Source organism: Pinus tabuliformis, chromosome 1_1 (genome assembly GCF_031772625.1).
Source record: "Pinus tabuliformis cultivar Carrire ecotype Pingquan chromosome 1_1, CPIR1, whole genome shotgun sequence".
Lineage (NCBI taxonomy): Eukaryota > Viridiplantae > Streptophyta > Pinopsida > Pinales > Pinaceae > Pinus > Pinus tabuliformis.
The window spans coordinates 951134855-951154245 of record NC_142297.1 but is presented as its reverse complement, the minus strand read 5'-3'; positions in this window follow the sequence as shown (position 1 = coordinate 951154245).

The following is a 19391-nucleotide window of genomic DNA, read 5'->3' as shown; positions in this document are numbered from 1 at the left end:
TGTTGGGTGTGGGTTGTATTGTATCAGTCCCATCTTTGGCCCCAAATCTGTCAAGGGAAGAGCTAGGTGAAAACGGCTAAAAGCCTTTTCCTGGTACATACAAATTTTCATGTAAAGCCTATACACGCTCCTGAAGTATGTGCTGACCTAAGAGAGATTTTGTTTGTACAATGGCTACTTGGTATGTAGTCCTAGATACTTCAGGTTTCCTAAGTGAAGCCCTTGCTGCATCTGGAAATCTAGGATATGGATTTCGAGTGCTTCGTTGCAAAATCCCTTTGTGAATTGTTCTTACATGAGTTGGCCTTGTCTTTGCGAGAGGAGCAGAAGAAGAAGAAGTTGGTGATAAATTGAGATATAAGTTTATTATTTATACAACCATCCCAACTGGAGCATCTTCCACAAATCCTTTGATTTCTAAGCTTCATCCCCATTGTCAAAATCAAGCACAAAATCCTCAACATCTTCATCATGTGTGCTGGAATGTCCAGGCATAGATGTTTGATAGCCTTGACAATACTAATCTCCTTTAGGGATAGCCTTCTAAGGCCAACACAATATGTATGATATGTTCAATCATAGCGATCACACAATAATTAAAGATCACCATCACTAGCCTCATTACAATCTAAGCAAACTATATTTACATAGGGATCAAGAAATCCCATTACTTCTTCTTCTGAAGGTTGATATACCTGCCAAACAGAACCAAATCATATAAGCAAATCATCCTTCAAATGCAGAACCAACTGCTTAAACTTCAACCCTACGTATGCAAATAAATAATCATGCTTCACAGGAAAGATAGTAAGATAAAGGCAAGGAAATATCTTTAAGAAATCCAACAAGGTGTTGCAGCTAGAAACTGATATCACCAAATTGTAAATCACCAACAAACACAAGGATTGATAGAATAAAAGGATGAAATAAAATGAACTAGACCCAGGGGAACTCAAATGTATATGTCTTTAAACATGAACCTATAAATTCAAAGAACCCTGATAAATAAATATTATTGCTGCAAATAGAACATAAACTACTCCAAATAGTTATTTGGAAAATAACTAAATTCTAGCATTCAAACAAGGGCATAAACATGTTGTCAAATGGAAAAGTTGAAAGCAGTTAAAAACATCAGGGGCATGTTGCAAATCCAATTCCCCTCATTGAAATCAAGAAAACTACCATTGGAATCTCATTCTTGGATCCACTTCTCTATTGAATCTATTCATCTACTTGTCTACTCAATCTGTTATAACTGCACCAAATGGTGCCACATGATAAATAAATTGTAACTTCAACAAATATTTTCAAACAAAGGCTATCTGCTGGACATTGGAATGAGTGATGCGGGAGCATCCCCAGTCCATTAGTGTTCTTGCATCACCAAAAACGTGTTTAAATTCCAGCATCTCGTTCATGTTTAATCATCAATTTGTGAATGTGATACTTACATGAGCCCACAGGAGATCACTCTTAGCTTCACTTACTCCCACTTTAAACATGAAATTTCTAAAAATAGCTAGCAGGAAAGGCAAGAGATAGTGTACTTAGTTTATTCACCCATTACACTAGAACCACAATAAAAACAAGAGGAGTTGAGATGATGGATTGCTGCTACTGGAGAAATAAGACAAAAACAAAGAGATATCGAATTAACAGAAATACAGCAGGGTGCGATCGCATGGCATCATGGATCTTGTTGTTTCCATAAACATCTTGTTGTATGATAAAACAAAAATCAACTCCAGAAATAATTAAGACATCCATTGCAAAGGAGGAGAGCATTGAGAAAGAAATTTTAACATATACCAGAAATCATTAGGCTAAAGTGGAAGAATTCGTTGAGGAAAACAAATTAAGAGAAGAAACAGACTCTGTCAAGAAGAAGGCAACGACTTCCACAAATGCAATTGTGCATAATAATTGGGAAAGAAGATCCTTGGAGCAGTTGAGGCATATCACTGGGCAATTGAGGAAGATCACTCCATTGAAAATGAAGGAGATTGTTAAGGAATAATCACTGAGCAATAAGAAGGGTAAATTCATGGAAAGAGAACTAACATGGAATTTGTGCCTAAACAAGAAACTGTTCAACCCATTGTTGTGTGAGAAATAGAGTATTTCTTTTTATTCATCCTTTAGTAATCCCGTGCATGAAGACCAATTTCTACTGCAAAGTGAATGTAATTGAGCAGCATCACTGTTATTTCACTGATTTAATTGAATGTTATAATACAAGTTTAGTGATAAAATCCTCATGTGGAATTGTTTGGCTTTTGGTTAGTGATGTACATTGATTGTGATTGACACCATCCACTAAGATGGGTTAGTAAATTTTATTTCTTATCCCCCTATAGCAGATAAGTATGCATTTGTGCAGGTTTTTCATTTTCCAGCACCCATCGATTAGTATTAAAGTAGGAAGAACCTCCAGTGAGGCAAATCCAACAAAGGAGGGAGAAAAAAATTTAGGTGTTTCTTGTCTGTCAGGCAAAACCCAACAGCACTAGGGTTTGTAGGGTTTCTCTGATTTTGGGAATGGGAGGGTTTAAGTTTATTGTATGTCTGCTTCTTCTGATTGATCTATGTTCCTCTGTATTGGTTGAATAGCAACCCCTTGTTTTAACTTATCACAATGGTCCCTTGCTCACTAGTAGTCCTACTGTGGATGTTCATCTGATTTGGTATGGTAGATTCAGCCCTGCTCAGCATTCCATTGTGGAAGATTTTGTTTAGTCCTTGGAAGCCAGCAAGACCCTAGAGCCCTCTTTGTACAGCTGGTGGAAAACCACTCAGAGATACCGTGGTCAGTCCAACAAGGCCATCACCATGGAAAATACAAGGCTAGGAAAGCAGAAGTTGGATGTTGGTTATTCCCTCGACATATCTCTGAAGCAGAGCCAAATTATAGCTCTAGTGGAAGGGGCAATTGCTTCCAAAGCTCTGCTGGAGAATGGAAATGTTGTGTATTTGGTACTCATGTCTGATGATGTTACTATAGAGGGCTTCTGTATTCTCCACAACTGCAATTGAGCACAATCATTGGGAAAGAAGATCCTTGGATTAGTTTAGGCATATCATTGGGCAATTAGGGAAGATCACTCCATCGAAAATCAAGGAGATTGTTAAGGAATAATCACTGAGCAGCAAGAAGGCTAAGCCCCTGGAAAGAGAACTAACATTGAATATCTGCCTAAACAAGAAACTGTGCAACCCATTGCTCTATGAGAAATAGAGTATTTCGTTTTATTTATCCTTTCTTAATCCTGTGCATGAGGATCAATTTCTGCTATAGAGTGAATGTAATTGAGTGACATCACTATTATTTCACTAATTTACTTAAATGTTATAATACAAGTTTAATGATAAAATCATCATGTGGAATTGTTTGGCCTCTGTTTAGCAAAGTACATTGATTGTGATTGACACCATCCGCTGAGAGGGGTGGTAAATTTTATTTCTTATCTATCTACAACAGATTGGTGTGCATTTTTTTAGGTTTTTCATTTTTCAGCACCCATCAATTGGTATTAAAGTAGGAAGAACATACTGTGAGGCAAATCCAACAAAGCAGATTTTTTTCTCCCTCCTTTGTTGCAAATCCAAAAAAGGAGATTCAAGGGAGAGAAGAAACTCCATGATGAGAACTGGTAAGATGATGTTCATAAGCCAGTTGCGAAAAGAGAAAAAGCATGGTATGTGGAGGAGTGGACGTGAATTGGAGAAGCATATATCGAAGAAATGCAAACATTACGAAGATGTTGAGAATAATTACTACAACACTTAAACCATAGAAATAGCCTAACTGAGAAAAATTATAGCCAAAGTAAATGATGGAAGTGAACATGAAGGGAAACAAGGAACCCTAAGAAGAACCATGAGAGAAGAACTAGAGGACTCCCTTTTAAAATAAAAATGTGATAGAAAACTTCAGGTTGCTAACTCCATTGTCTATCTAGTGAAAGATCAACTATTTATATAGATAGTCCGGAAAGGCCCATATATATATATATATACCATTGCGAGAGAGCTTAAAGACTAGAAATTAGAAATTGGACATAAGAACGTCAATTGGAGCCCTATGAAGTTGGTGGGTTAATTTAGCAGCCTTCGTCAAAAAATTTCTTCCACATTACAAGTCAGTGCCATAGAAGGTGGAATAAAACAAAAATAACCCAAGACATATGAGGATCATTATTTGAAGGAACAATTATCTACCAACGCTATGGGATCATTAGTTATGGATCTAGTGATCAGTAGCAAATCTATGTTCTAACCAATTTTACAGCTCTCTTTCACTTCCTTGTTATTGTCCATAAGTTTGTGCACAACACCACCAAGGCATGTCTTCAAATTATTCACCAAGTATTAAGTGTTTTTTTTTTGTATCATCAAAAGATCTATCATGTCTTGTTCGAAGCATATACTTGACAAACAATAATGTGAAGACAATAAGTGCATCATGTTTTTTTTTTTTCTGTGCTTATCATCCACGAACAACTACATGTATGGGAGGAAGATTTATAAGAAAAAAGGTAATGAAATTACTCACCATCCTTTGCAAAAATTAATCTTCAATTTAGAAACTTCTTAGTTCCAATATAATAAAGGCCATCAATTATACTCATGAAGAGATTATATTTCAAAGACAGGTCTGGGAGGAAGATTTCAAAAAAAAAAAGGTAGTGAAATTACTCACTATCCTTTGCAAAAATTAATCTTCAATTTAGCAACTGCTTAGCTTCAATATAGTAAATGTTAGGTCCCTATACTACTAGTGTAACCCCCTTATTAAATTTTTGTGCCCATGTAGTCTCCATATTGTTATTATTGTGCCCCATAGAAGCTCACTATTGTTATTATTGTCCTCACATTATTATTGTTATGTAAGCTCTGATTATATTATGACCCCTTAGACTCTTACATATAGAAAGGAGGCCTTGTCATTTGTATCATCTAAGAGTTGCTCATTTGTGTAATATAAAGGAGGTTTCCCCCTCGAAGAGGCTTATTTTTAAGGCGTTGATCTATCTTTTCTATCATTTTGTGAGCTAGTTTCCTAACATTTGGTATCAGAGCTTTGGATTCTAGGGTTTCGCTACTCCAAACAGGTCATCGTGGAATTTCCGCTATAACGTTTTTTTTGCGACGTTTCAGAAGATAAAAACAAAACCCATTTGAGAAGAAATCTCGCTGAACCTCAAGTCTGAATTTCAAATCTTGTCTCGATATATTGTCGGAGATATGATCTGAGGAAGTTAGGTTTTTTGAAAGCTCCAGAATTTCATATAAAAAAGGTCATCGTGGAATTTTCTCTATAAATATTTCCCTACGAAGTTTCATAAGCTACAAAAAAAACCCATTTGAGAAGAAATCGTTCTTAACCTCAGCTACGAATTCCACATCTTGTCGCACTATATTTTAGGAGATATAATTTGAGGAAGTTAGGGTATTTTCAGACTCTCGAATTACATTGTAAATAGGTGACCTTGGGAAAATCGTCATAACTTTCTCTCTGAGCATCAGATTGAATTTTCGTAAGAAGTTACAGAAAGAGGATGGACTGTAGGTTTCTGTGTATATTTTTCAGATCCTAAGATTGAAACAATGACACAAAGAACGTCATACAAATTAACTCTACTAGTATATAATTAGGTCATTGCGGGAGGTTGAGAATAAATCTTTCTTCAGGAATCCAATTGCGATCAGACTTGCGGAGTTAGAAAGAGGACTCAGAGTGCTATTAGAAGCCAAAATTTTAGAACTTAAAGATCCAAAATTACAGAGTTACAGTCGTTCCAAGATCGAGCTCCTAAAATCAAGAAAAGGCGAGATGAGGAAGTTTGATGGCAAGGATTCGGTAAATTGGATACTACAGATGGAGAAATATTTTGATATACATGGTGTACCACTATTACAAAAGGTACGTATTACATCTTCACATTTAGAACCAGATCAATTTTCATGGTGTAAAGGGCTTTGTTCCCATAAACCACTTGTTATGTGGTCAATTTTCACAGAGCAAATGATAGCACATTATAAGGATACAAAGAGAAACACCTTCTTTAGCCAATTGATAAATCTCAAACAAAAGTGTTCAATGGCAGCGTACATTGAGGACTTTCAAAAATTGAATATAAGGGAAAATGATATTCCAGAGAAGCAAAGGGTTGATGTCTCCACATGGACTTTAAAGGATAGCATTTAACATGAGGTTCATCTTTGGGAACCTAATTCATTGGAGAATGCATTCAGGTTGGAAAAAAAAGTGGAAAGAAAAATTATGGTAACAAGGAAGTCTACCCCTCACAACTATAAAGATGGAAGTATTGTTTCTCCTAGCCTTCCAGAACCTACAAGTTTGACACCACAACAATTGGAAGAGAAAGGAGCAAAAGGGCTTTGTTACAATTGTGATAAAAAATACATTAAAGGTCGTAAGTGTGCTGAGAAGAAATTATTTTTCATTGATTGTGAAGCGGAGGAAGAAAAGGATCAAGAAATGTCAAAAGAAGAGGATATACACCAGGAACCAACCCTAAAGAATGAAGAAATGAATCTGACCATATCTTGTAAAGCATTGGGAAGAATTACCACTCCTCAACCTCTCAATATAGAAGGACATATCAAGAAGAAAAAGGTTCAAGAAGTGAAAGATCACATCGAGAAAGAAGAAATAAATCCAACCATATCTTTTAATGCATTGGCCAAAATTACCACTCCTCAAACTATGAAGATAGAAGGACATATCAAGAAGAAAAATGTTCAAGAATCAAAAGATCACTTCAAGCATCAAGAAATGAATCTGACCATATATTGTAATGCATTGGAAGAAATTACCACTCTTAAAACTCTCAAGATAGAAGGACATATCAAGAAGAAAAATGTTCAAGAAGTGAAACATCACATCAAGCATCAAGAAAAGAATCCAGCCATATCTTGTAATGCATTGGAAGAAATTACCACTCCTCGAACTCTCAAGATAGAAGGACATATCAAGAAGAAAAAGATTCAAGTAGTGAAAGATTAGATCGAGCTTCAACAACAAGTTCTCCAACTTTTAAAGGATAACACCACTTTGGTGCAGAATCGAATGAAACAACATGCATATCAACATTGCAGTGAAAGAAGTTTTGATGTAGGCGATTGGTTATTTTTATGACTACATCTCAAGCAAGCTATTTATGAGAAGGAAATGTTGGCAATACTACATGAACTTAAGAAATGGCGACCTTACCTAATGGGAAGACACTTCAAGGTAAAAATGGATCATGATAGTCTTAAATACTTTTTAGAACAAATATTATCTTTAGAAGAACAAAAAAAATGGGTCACAAATATGTTGGGCTATGACTTTGAAATCATCTACAAAAAAGGGAAGCAAAATGTTGTTGCAGATGCACTCTCAAGAAAGGATGAGGATGTGGAAGCATTGTTTTATGTTATTTCTATTATCCAACCAGATTGGATAAACGAAGCAAGGGGTGAATGGAAAAAGGACAAAGAATTGTGGCCACTCATTCAAGAATTGTAGAAGATCCCAGTTCAAACAATATTGCCAGAAGTTGATGACGAAGGAAAAATCATATTGGAACCGGGAGCAGTCATAGAAACAAGAACCTGACAGCTACGAAATTGATCAATTTCAAAGCATCTCATCAAGTGGAAGAACTTACTTGCTGAAGATTCCACATGGGTGGACAAAAATTTTATACAGAAGCATCAAGAACTACTCAAGCATTGAGGACAACACTTTTTGAAGGAGAGGGGCATGTTAGGTCCCTATACTACTAGTGTAACCCCCTTATTATATTTTTGTGCCCATGTAGTCCCCATATTGTTATTATTGTGCCCTATAGAAGCCCAGTATTGTTATTATTGTGCCCTTACATTATTATTGTTATGTTGGATTTGATTATATTATGATCCCTTAGACTCCTATATATAGAAAGGAGGTCTTGTCATTTGTATCATCTAAGAATTGTTAATTTGTGTAATGTAAAGGAGGTTTCCCCCTCGAAGAGGCTTATTTTTAAGGCGTTGATATATCTTTTCTATCTTTTTGTGAGCTGGTTTCATAACAGTAAATGCCATCAATTATAATCATGACAGGTCTGGGAGGAAGATTTATAAAAGAAAAAAGCAGTGAAATTACTCACCATCCTTTGCAAAAATTAATCTTAAATTTAGAAACTGCTTAGCTCCAATATAGTAAAGGCCATCAATTATACTCATGACAGTTCTATGAGGAAGATTTATAATAAAAAAAACTATGAAATTGCTCACTATCCTTTGCAAAAATTAATCTTCAATTTAGCAACTGCTTAGCTCCAATATAGTAAAGGTCATCAATTATACTCATGAAGAGATTGTATTTCAGGTATGCTTATGGACAGTAAGACAATATGCCTGCATACCCTTATGTGTGGTCTATTGTCAAACAAAGATCTTACTAACAATGGATCTTGTGATCAAGTGAAATAGTGCTAATGTCAATGATGAAGCGAGTGATCGAGTAAAATATGAACTATGATTGATCTTTGGTTATATGGTGTTACACTAAAAAATGTCACCATGACCACTTACAGTTAGTATGGCTCAAATCAACAGTCATGCTACCCTCTTAGGCAAGTCTTATGCCTCTGCTATCCATCTCAAACTCAAAGAAGAGTGAAAGTCTTGTCAAAAATATGTTTATCTCTGGGGTCGCAGGTTCTCTCTAGCCTTACCTGCGGGGACGCTCACAATGTTCACAAAAGGTGCGTCCTTGGACGCTCTGTATGTTAAGGGACAGGTGCGTCCTTCTGTAAAAGGAAAAATGCGCGAGTTTCATCTTAAAAAAGTTACTTGTGGTTACTTCTAGAACTTTCTAGAGGTCGGTTTGATGAATTGGATGCGCCTCCAGTTGGTTCATGTATCTCTATTAAGGAGGAACTTATCCCATCAATAAGGGAGCTATCCCACCCAAAGAGGGGGATTATCCCATTGATGGTGGACCTGAATAACCTCTTTACAGCACTATAAATAAAGACATTGAGCCAGAGGGAGGAGAGGTTGAAGCTATACATTTTCTTTGGGTAAATGCTGCAGGAATTAGGACTCCCATTTAGAACCTTGTGAGGAGAGATTGTCTTTGCTCGAGTCTACTTGGAAGTGGGTGAGCTTTGTCAAAGTAGAGGAAAACCCTTGATGGACCCTGGGAGGAACTTGCACAACACCAAGGCCAGGTTGTAAGAGTTTCTTTGTTTCGTTATTAATACAAACTGGTTCATTTTTCTCAATAGCTTGTGTTAATGAGTTATTTCATGTGTTCCTTGGTCTGCATGTTGAATATATTTTTTATTATATGAGATGCAAGTGCTTGGTAATTGTTTGATTGTTTGTGGTTGCAGGAATTGATGTGAAGGAGGAGCTCATCCGGATCGGCAAGGACGGACTACAACAACAGCATTTTGGAATAAGGTAAGCCTAAACACTTGTAGTTTTCATGTTTTAAAAGGTGTATTTAGAGAAAGATCGCTCCATTTTGTCTTGTTTGTCGCTAGAGAGTTTAGACTCCTAGGGAGGTCAGTTGTGTCCGCACAAACGACTTTTTCCGCCACGACATATGGTTGTGATCTTACTTCCCTCTTCTGCAACTAATTGTTGAACAATTCCAGATAGATAAGTATTCCTAAACGTATATATGAATTGTATTAAATTATCACTAATTTTTTATGGTTTATTTCGTTGCTGAATTAATTTTTAGGTTGCCACTTTAACTGCTTGTGTTAGCCGCATTTGTGATTTATGGATTCATGACTAATGGAATGGTTGTGTGTATTTAGGTTGCATAAATCCATAGTTTCATGCCTTTCAATAGTAAATAGTTAATAACAGAAACAATTTAGTTCAGTTCCTTCATAAAATTGTGAATTTGGGTTCACTTTTGTGTGAATTATTCAGTTCAGTTACTTCGTAAATTTGTGTGAATTTCTACATTTGTGTGAATTTGGGTTCATTTTTTTGTAAATTTTGGTGGTAAATTGAAGTACCACATCCTCAAAGTGCACAGAATTTTTTGGGTATATTACATGCATGGACCAATACGATGTAGCTATGTTTGACCTGCATGCCGTAAAAATCTAGCTCCTATAAAATAGGAGAACTACCAACAACGAAAACCGACATGACCTATAAATAGAACCAACATGATGGAATATGGCACATACAAATCTAGGGGTTGAAATGCCCTTAATGCACATTAGACGTCCAATGATCCAAATGACATCTGAATGCATTCACCAATTGTAAGAGCTTTAGTAGGAAGGCATCGACATATGTAGAGCATCTAGCTTGGTGGGCCTCAGATTTTGTGAGAAAGAGTGAATAGATCATAGAGTATTGGTTTATTTCAATCTTTATAGAAAATTTAAGTAATTTTTAGTTATGATTCATATAAGTTTTAAAGTAAATTCTACTAATTTTCATAATTTAATGGTTTATTTAAGCCTTTACAGAAAATTTAAGTAATTTTTAGTTATGAACCATACACGTTTTAAAATAAATTTGACTAATTTTCATAATTTAAGGGTGGTTTCACTGATCCAGAAATGGAGAATGAATAAAAAGAATAGGATCTTACTGATGATGACATCACCGCAGGGGTTCTACAACATCATTTTTATTCCATTGGAGTTTAGTGAGGTGTGCAACATTGTTAGAAATTTTGAACATCTAAGCCTCTCATTTGGGTCTTATGCCCTTGCTTCTTTTTTATAATAAATGGCTTCCCAAAGTCATCAAATGTTAATGCCATGCGTCATTTTTATTCCATTGGAGTCCAGTGAGGTGCACATTATTGTTAGAAATTTTGAACATCTAAGCCTCTCATTTGGGTCTTATGACCCTGCTTCTTTATTATAATAAATGGCTTCCCAAAGTCATCAAATGTCAATGCCATGCGTCATTTTTATTCCATTGGAGTCCAGTGAGGTGCGTAGTATTGTTAGAAATTTTGAACATCTAAGCCTCTCATTTGGGTCTTATGCCCTTGCTTCTTTATTATAATAAATGGCTTCCCAAAGTCATCAAATGCCAATGCCATCCCTACAAATAGTAGCAAAGTGCGGCACAGAGGTTAAAGCATAAAATTAAAAGCAAGGATGAAAAAAATAGTGAATTTTGAACCAGAGCTCTGAGGTGTGTGTACTCCTCCCTGTGTGGAAGAAGACTAAAAGTGGGGTGGAAATGCAGTGAGGTTAGAAAAGAAACATACTTGGACGCCATTAATGGATTGAAGATTCAATGTGTGGAAGAAGACTAAAAGTGGGGTGGAAATGCAATGAGGTTAGAAATGAAACATACCTGGGCACCATTAATGGATTGAAGATCCAATGGTGGGGTTCGATATGAGTTTGCTATTGGTAAAACCTTAATTCACAACTCTCTTCAATCTCGTTTTCCCTCCTGCCCTGTGAAAAGTGAAAATATGCTACTGGTTTTCCCTCCATCTTATGAAAAGTGAAAATTTAATCCACAACTCTCTTCAATCTCGTTTTCCATCCTGCCCTATGAAAAGTGAAAATATGCTACTCGTTTTCCCTTCGTCTTATGAAAAGTGAAAATTTAATTCACAACTATCTTCAATCTCGTTTTCCCTCCCGCCCTATGAAAAGTGAAAATATCTACTTGTTTTCCCTCTGCCCTATGAAAAGTTAAAATATACTACTTGTTTTAGAACTTAAATGAAGATTGGAATTGGGAGGGCTTTGTTACATCAAAATTAAGGCTGAATTCTTAAAAAATGTTAAAATTTCTCTCCCTAAAAAACAATAAATACAATATTTATAGAGTATAGAGTAGATGTGTAGGTGTAATGTAAGTATGTAAACAATTCTAAATATGGGCTTAGTTAAATAATAATAGTAATAATAAAAATAAAAGTCAAAAGTATGGGGATGAGTGCAAAAATCTAAATGTTGGTTCAATTAATAATAAAAATGATAAAATTCAATTTGTTATATTTTGATTTTGTTATTAACTTGTGAATAGGTTTTGTTACAATACCATGAGCCAATACCACGGCTGATCAATACCTGAAGCCCAAAAACCATAACATATTTCACAACCAAAATGTTTTATAACAATATGACAAGATTCTTAACCATGGATATTCACCCCCCAGTTTATAGTGGATATTATTAACTTGTAAAAAATTGGTTTTGTTATAATACCATGGACCAATACTATGGCTTATCAATACCACATGCTCTAAAAGCATAACTTATTTCACAATCAAAATATTTTATAACAATATGAAAATATTCTTAACCATGGATATTCATTCTCACTTTACCATGGATATTATTAACTTTGGAATTATACTTTGTTACAATACCATGGGCCAATACCATGGCTTATCAGTATCACATGCCCAAAAAACATAACTTATTTCAAAATCAAAATATTTTATAAGAATATGACAGGATTCTAAATCATGGATATTCACCCCCGCTTTATCATTGATATTATGAACTTGTGAATAGGCTTTGTTACAATAGCACGGGCTAATACCATGGCTTATCAATACCACATGCCAAAAAATCATATCTTATTTCACAGTCTAAATATTTTATAACAATATGACAAGATTCTTTACCATCGATATGCACCTCCACTTTAATATGGATATTATTTACTTGTAAATAGGCTTTGTTACAATACCATGGGCCAATACCATGGCTTATCAATAGCACATGCCCAGAAACAATAACTTATTTCACAATAAAAGTATTTTAATTTAATTTAATTTTATAACATTTTTTATTTGAAGCTAATAGGAAAAGGGTTGTAATTAGTTTTGAGATATATATAAACCCTCTATCCTTGCGACTACTAAAATTATTCCCATATAAATTAAATAAAGGTTTTAATAAAATTAAAAATGATAATACTTTTGTATTTAAAGATGTGAAATTTATATAATACAAATATTAGTAAGAACCAACATAGATCTATCTTAACTAAGGATCCAAGTGATGATAGCAAGCAAAGTGAAGGGAAGAGAAGGGGAGGGGGATAGTGAAAAAGATGGAGAGAGAGAGAGAGAGAGTGATGGGGCGAGACGGAGAGAAGGTGGTAGGAAGAGAGAGAGGGGAGAGAGAGAAGAAGAGAGGGGGGAGAAAGATATGGAGTTTGAGGGGGAGAGAGAGAAGAAGAGAGGGGGGGAGAGAGATATGGAGTTGGAGGGGAAGAGAGAGGGAGGAAAGAACTAAGGCATAGGGAGATAGAGGTGGAGAGAGAGAGGGAGTGGCAAGGGATTTATGGATAGAGAGAGAGGGAGAGAAGAGAGGAGGGAAGAGAGAGAATCGGTGGGGATAAAGATAGGGAGAAAAGGGAAAGAGAGAGAGAGGGAGGCAAAAACATGGAGGGGGGAGAGAGAGAGAGATAGAGTGATGGGGGGGACAGAGGGAGGTGAGATAGAAACAAAGAGAGACAACTAAGAGAGAGGAGAGAGAGATGAAGTTGGAGGGGGAGAGAGAGGTAAGGAATAAGAAAGACATAGAGGGAGAAAGGTAGAGAGAGAGAGGGAGTGACAAGGGAGTGATAGAGAGAGGAGAGATAGAGGGAAGAGAGAGAGGCAGAGAGGAAGAGGGAGGGAGAGATAGATAGATAGTGAGAGAGAGTGTGTATGTTTGGGGGGTGAGATAGAGAGAGGGAATAATAAAGAAACACATAGATACAAATATAGATATTATATAGTATTATATAACCAGCCTAGATCCATCTTAACTTGGATCTATCAAGTGCCAAAAAAGAGGTTTGCACATCGAGAGATTGGATCCCTCTCGGCGCTTGATAGATCCGGGTTATGATGGATCTAGGATGGCTTAATAATTTTTTAGTTGTATTTGATAAACTAACAATTTTTTTATGGTTGTATTTGAAAACATTTTTTCCATATTTGGTGTATTTATCATAATAATAATAATCTAATTTTAATTTAATTTTAAGCTTACCTTTTTTATGTAATGATTTTTTTGTTAGTTTATAGAGATAGACATGTTATAATTTTGGAATTTGAAAAGGAAACACGTGATCTTAACTTGGTTGTATTGAAAAAATTTAAGTGTAAGAAAGTAACATGCCCTCTTAACTTGGTTGTATTAAAAACATAAGTGTTCTTGTATACTAGTTGGGTGAAAACAAGAGAGAGTATATGGTAAGTGGATTAAATAATTAAAAACAAATGTTAGTTAAGGAGAAAGTTACAAAAAACTAGCTAGGGTTAGGATATTACTGTTTTGGGACATCTAAAGTTGAAGGTACATTTTATGGAGGTGTAGTCTAAGCCCTTGGGTGTAGGGCACATACTATGGGTATCTTGGAATTTTGGCGTGTGTTAGTGGTGTCAACTAGGGGTGGAGAGTCCAACCAATGAGTAGGCAAAGTTTTTCATTTACAAGGTTGGCATCAATCAAGTATTCTCCCTCTCTGCGCAACTCTAAGATGAGGAGTGTGCATAATGGACTTATTATTGTAACAAATTGAAAATATTTGATTATCTTTAAGTTCAAGGGCTTGAAGTGGCTGCCTCAACCTACAAATTTTTAAAGGAACTATGTGTTTTCAATTAAACCCTTGTGGTCAAGGAGCTGCAAAAGAGGAAGGCCTTATGGCTATTTTTAAGGGGTTGTAATGACCCTTGGCTTGTGGTAAATATGTAGATATGATGCTAATGGTCCCGATCTTAGTACATTCACATATATAATGTAAATATTTTCTTATCACCTTGCATTTTATAAATATGATAAATATTTTGTGGTTACCCTGACGTACATGTTGAAGTTCCACTTGCATGATTATGGGAAACACTTCTCAATTATCCTTGTGTACATGGTGAAGATCATAATTACTCTATGCCCACAAATATAATAGTGAATAGTGTCTAACTAAATCAAAACCCTAACCATCAACACAATATCATTGATGAGGCTTCAACCAATGGTCCTTCCTTAAGGTAACCACTTATAATTATTGATGGCACATTTTTCTAACTCAATGAACATTGTATTAACTAGTGAGAGTTAGATGGAACCTCAATGACTTCAAGGTGAGGGTAATAACCAAAGTTCAACATATACCATAATAACCTATACATATGTCTTTATACTAGGGGCATGATACAAGTATAATGAACTCTATTAATGGGGGGGTTAAAGAGCAAATAGATTGACTCATATAGTTGAAAGAGAAAAAATAATTCAACCCAGGGCCTAAGAAGAGACTCACAGACACTCACAGGCATAATATTTATAGGCCTTGATGCAATGAATGAGGGTGGGGAGATATTTTGAAACCTATTAGCACACATGAAAGGATTTTTCTCCTCCCTCACACCTTGTCGATTCTAGAATAGACATAGGAAGAGGGAAAATGACAGATGGGGAGAAAATGGGAGGCAAAATGGCAGGCAAGGGAAAATCCAGTTAGCCAAGCCCTAACTAACTAGAGGGATGGAGTGAGAAGTAGAAAGAGAAGAGAAATTTGGATAAGGAGAATAAGAAGCAAAAGAGCACAGTGAGAGGAGAGTAAGGGAGAAGTAATTGAGAGTGAACAAGATGAGAAGAGGGCAATCAAAGGTAAGGAATTCACTGGGTAACTACTCAAAGGGTGTTGTTGCAAGGAGGGTGTCACACTTGGACACCGTGGGGTTTGCAGCACGAAGATAAAAAATTGAATTCTGATGTCAGAGGTAAGCCTCCATCATGTTTTTTAACTATACATTTGACATTTATGGCATCAAACTACCACTTCTCTGCATCAAATTAACAATCGAGTTCTCGGGTCTAGCACAATGGGAAAATCACTACCATGAATCTCTTTAGAGAACTACAATTTCCCAAAGATCTTATAGTCATATATTTGTTGGTTAGTGTTACAATACAATATTCAAGAACCTTACTGTCATGCTTGTGGCTTAGCCACCTTCCAAGTAATGCGATAAAAACACCTATTAATATTTTCACACTGAACACTATACAATAAACTTAACCCTAATATCTTAGTGAATAACAAGTAACTAGCTAGACTCTGGAAGGGTTTTTGGATTGACCGTTACTAAAACTCATTGCAATTAGGTGTGCTAATGTGTGCTAAGTGTTAGCGAGTGCTAGGGAAACACAAGGGAGCACTAGGTCAAAATGCATGGAAATGAATGAATAAGAGTGTGTGATAGGGAGTGTCAATGAGTTCCAGGTGTGGTAAGAGGGGAGTGACATGGTACGCTAAGGAGCACTAAGTCATTCTAATGTGCTAGAGTGACATGCAGCCAATATGTGGTAGGTGCCAAGGTGTGCCAAATAGTGCTAGGAAGTGTTAGGGAGCGTTAGGGAAACACAAGGGAGCACTAGGTGAAAATAATGCATGCAAATGAATGACTAAGAGTTTGTGGCAGGAAGTGTCAGTGATTTTAGGGTGTGCTAAGGAGGGAGTGACAAGGTATGGTAGGCAATGCTAAGGCATTCTAGAGGCCAGTGAAACATGACAAGATGTGTAAGGTGCTAAGGTGTGCCAATGCATGCCAGGGAGAGTTATGGAGCACTAGTTTCAAATGCATGGAAATGAATGAATAAGAGTGTGTGACAGGGATTGTTAGCGAATTCTAGGTGTGCTAAGGAGGGAGTGACAAGGTATGCTAGGTAGTTCCAAGGAATGATAGAGTGTTAGGGTGGCATGCCAAGATGTGCCAAGCCCTAGGGTGTGCTAATGTGTGTCATGGAGTGCTACGAGAACACAAGGGAGAACTAGTTCAAATTGCATGGAAATGAATGGATAAGAGTGTGTGATGTGGAGTGTCAGTAAGTTCCAATTATGTTAAGGAGGGAGTGACAAGGGTATATGCTAGGCAGTACCAAGGCATGCTAGAGTGTTAGGGCTTGTTAGCGAGTGGTAGGGTCTGTTAGGGAGTGGTAAATCATGCCAAGGAATGCAAGGGATGATAATGTGTTCCATGTAGTGCTAATCGATCATTATACATGCCAGATGTTATGGAATGTGAAGATGTAAACTATGTTTCTTAGTTGTTTTATGGGCATGGTTTGATGTGAGCCTTCACTTGGTAACTTGTTAAGTGGGATGAGTTAAGATTGGACATGAGAAGCCTAAGATGATTTATAGTCCATTAGGGGAACAAGGCATAGTCTAGTTGTAGTAAATGTAACTTGGTAAAGTTGTTATAGTCGAGGCAGGACTTGGTTGGGTTTCTAAGTCTAAAAGAAAATAAGGGTAATTATGAGGGCATGATAATCAAGGAGTGCCATGGCATGACAAGGAATGAAAAGGTGTGCTGACATATGCCAGATAGTGTCATGCATGTTAAAGAGTGTTTGGGAGTGTCAAGGAATCATAAGGGAGAACTAGGTCAAAGTGCATGGAAATGAATGAATAAGAGATTATGCCAAGGAGTGTCAGTGAATTCTAGGTGTCCCATGGATGAAGTGTGTTAGGATAATTTCATATTAGGACTTGTAGGAGGAAATCCTACGATTGTGATAAGAGGATGGAAAAAGAAGTTTTAGATAAAGGGAGACTTTGGTCTAGGCACAACACTATTTTTTCAATGACTTGGTTGGGTTCCCAAGTCACAAAAAAAGTAAGGTTATCTATGAGGGCACGAAAGCTAGGGAGTTCCAAGGTGTGCAAGGAATTTCAAGAAGTGCTAACACATGTTAGAAATTTCCAAGGAATGTTAGGCATGTCAAGACATGCCAATTACTAAAGCATGCCAATGTGTGCTAGGTTCTAGGATGTGGCGCCAACACATGCTAGGGATTGCCAAGGAAACACAAGGGAGGACTTGTTTCAATTACATGTAAATGAATGAATGTGCGTGTGTGATAGGGAGTGTTAACAAGTTATAGGTGTGCTAAGGAGGGAGTGACAACATATGATAAGAAGTGCCAATAGACGATAGAGTGCTAGGATGTTCTTAGGACCTGAGTGGATGACATCTAAACATTCCAAGACCATTGAAGGCATTGAAGTTGTTGCACTTGTGTTTAATGATGCTTTCTGGAAAGTTTCCAAAGAGATTATTGTTGTGATGGAGTCCTTTGTTAGAGTTCTTAGGTACTTCAAGTCTTTTAACTTTTTCATGTTTTAAATTTCATTTCAAGCTTCTTTTTATTTTCAATGTTTCATATTTATTTAAATTTGAAAGCTTGAACTTTCAGGATGGTTGATGGTGACAAACACGCTATGGGTTACATTTATGAGGCGATGAATCTCGCAAAGGAGGCCATAAAAGAATATATGGGGATGAGGAGGCAAAGTATATGCCTCTTTGGGACATTATTGATGCACGTTGGGATAGGAAATTGTATTCCCCCTTACATGCTTCTAGGTACTTCTTAAACCCACAATATTTTTATGATAAGAGCAAATTTAATGAGCATGGGGAGGTTTTCAGAGGACTTATGACATGCATGGAAAGGTGCTTCCCTAATCCAGAATTTCAAAGTCGTGTCTTTTCACAACTATAGGATTATAGAGCACCAACTAAATTATTTTCCTATACTAGTGTTATATGAGAAAGGTCTAAGATGTTACCAGGTTCCCTTTGAGGCTTGAAGGCTTCATCATTTCATTAAATTTGTTTAAATTTTATTTTGTATGTTAAATGCTTTATTAAATTGTGTTGTCTTTTTATGTTTTTACTATTTAGTATTTAGTATGTCTACTCACGAACCCTTTCCACTTTCTAGGTCTTTGGTGGCAAAACTTTTGTAGTGATACGCCATATTTGAAGAGATTCACCATTCAAACCTTAAACCAAGCATGCAGTGCTTCAGGTTGTGAGTGAAATTTGAGCATGTTTGAGAAAATACATTCTAAGAAGCACAACCGATTGACACAAAAGTGCTTAAATGACCTTGTATTTTCCATTACAATCTATGACTTCGCAACAAGCAAATACTAAGTGAGAGCTTGAATTTGATGGTTTCATAATTTGATTTGCAATTTAAAGTTTAAACTTTAAAGTTCAAAGTCAAACTTAAATTCACATTCCAATGTCTCATGATAATAATAGGTTTGGAGCATTTACCAATAAACCTTGAAGAGATAGATTTGCAAACTACAAATGCAGTAGATTGGGTCCAATTAGAGGAGGCTCCTCTTTTAAGCCTACATGACTTGAAGAAATTTGAGAGTCAAGAAAGTGAAGGAGTGGGAGGAATCACTTATAGTTCTCACTCTTAAGAGTATTAGAATCTTACTTAGTGATTTTTTTTCTAATTAGTATGCAGTTATTTGTAAACTTTTAGAAGCAGTTGATTCTAGTTCTATGTAGTCACTAGTTAGGAGTCATGACTCAGTACTTTGGATCATGTTTGGACTCATAACAT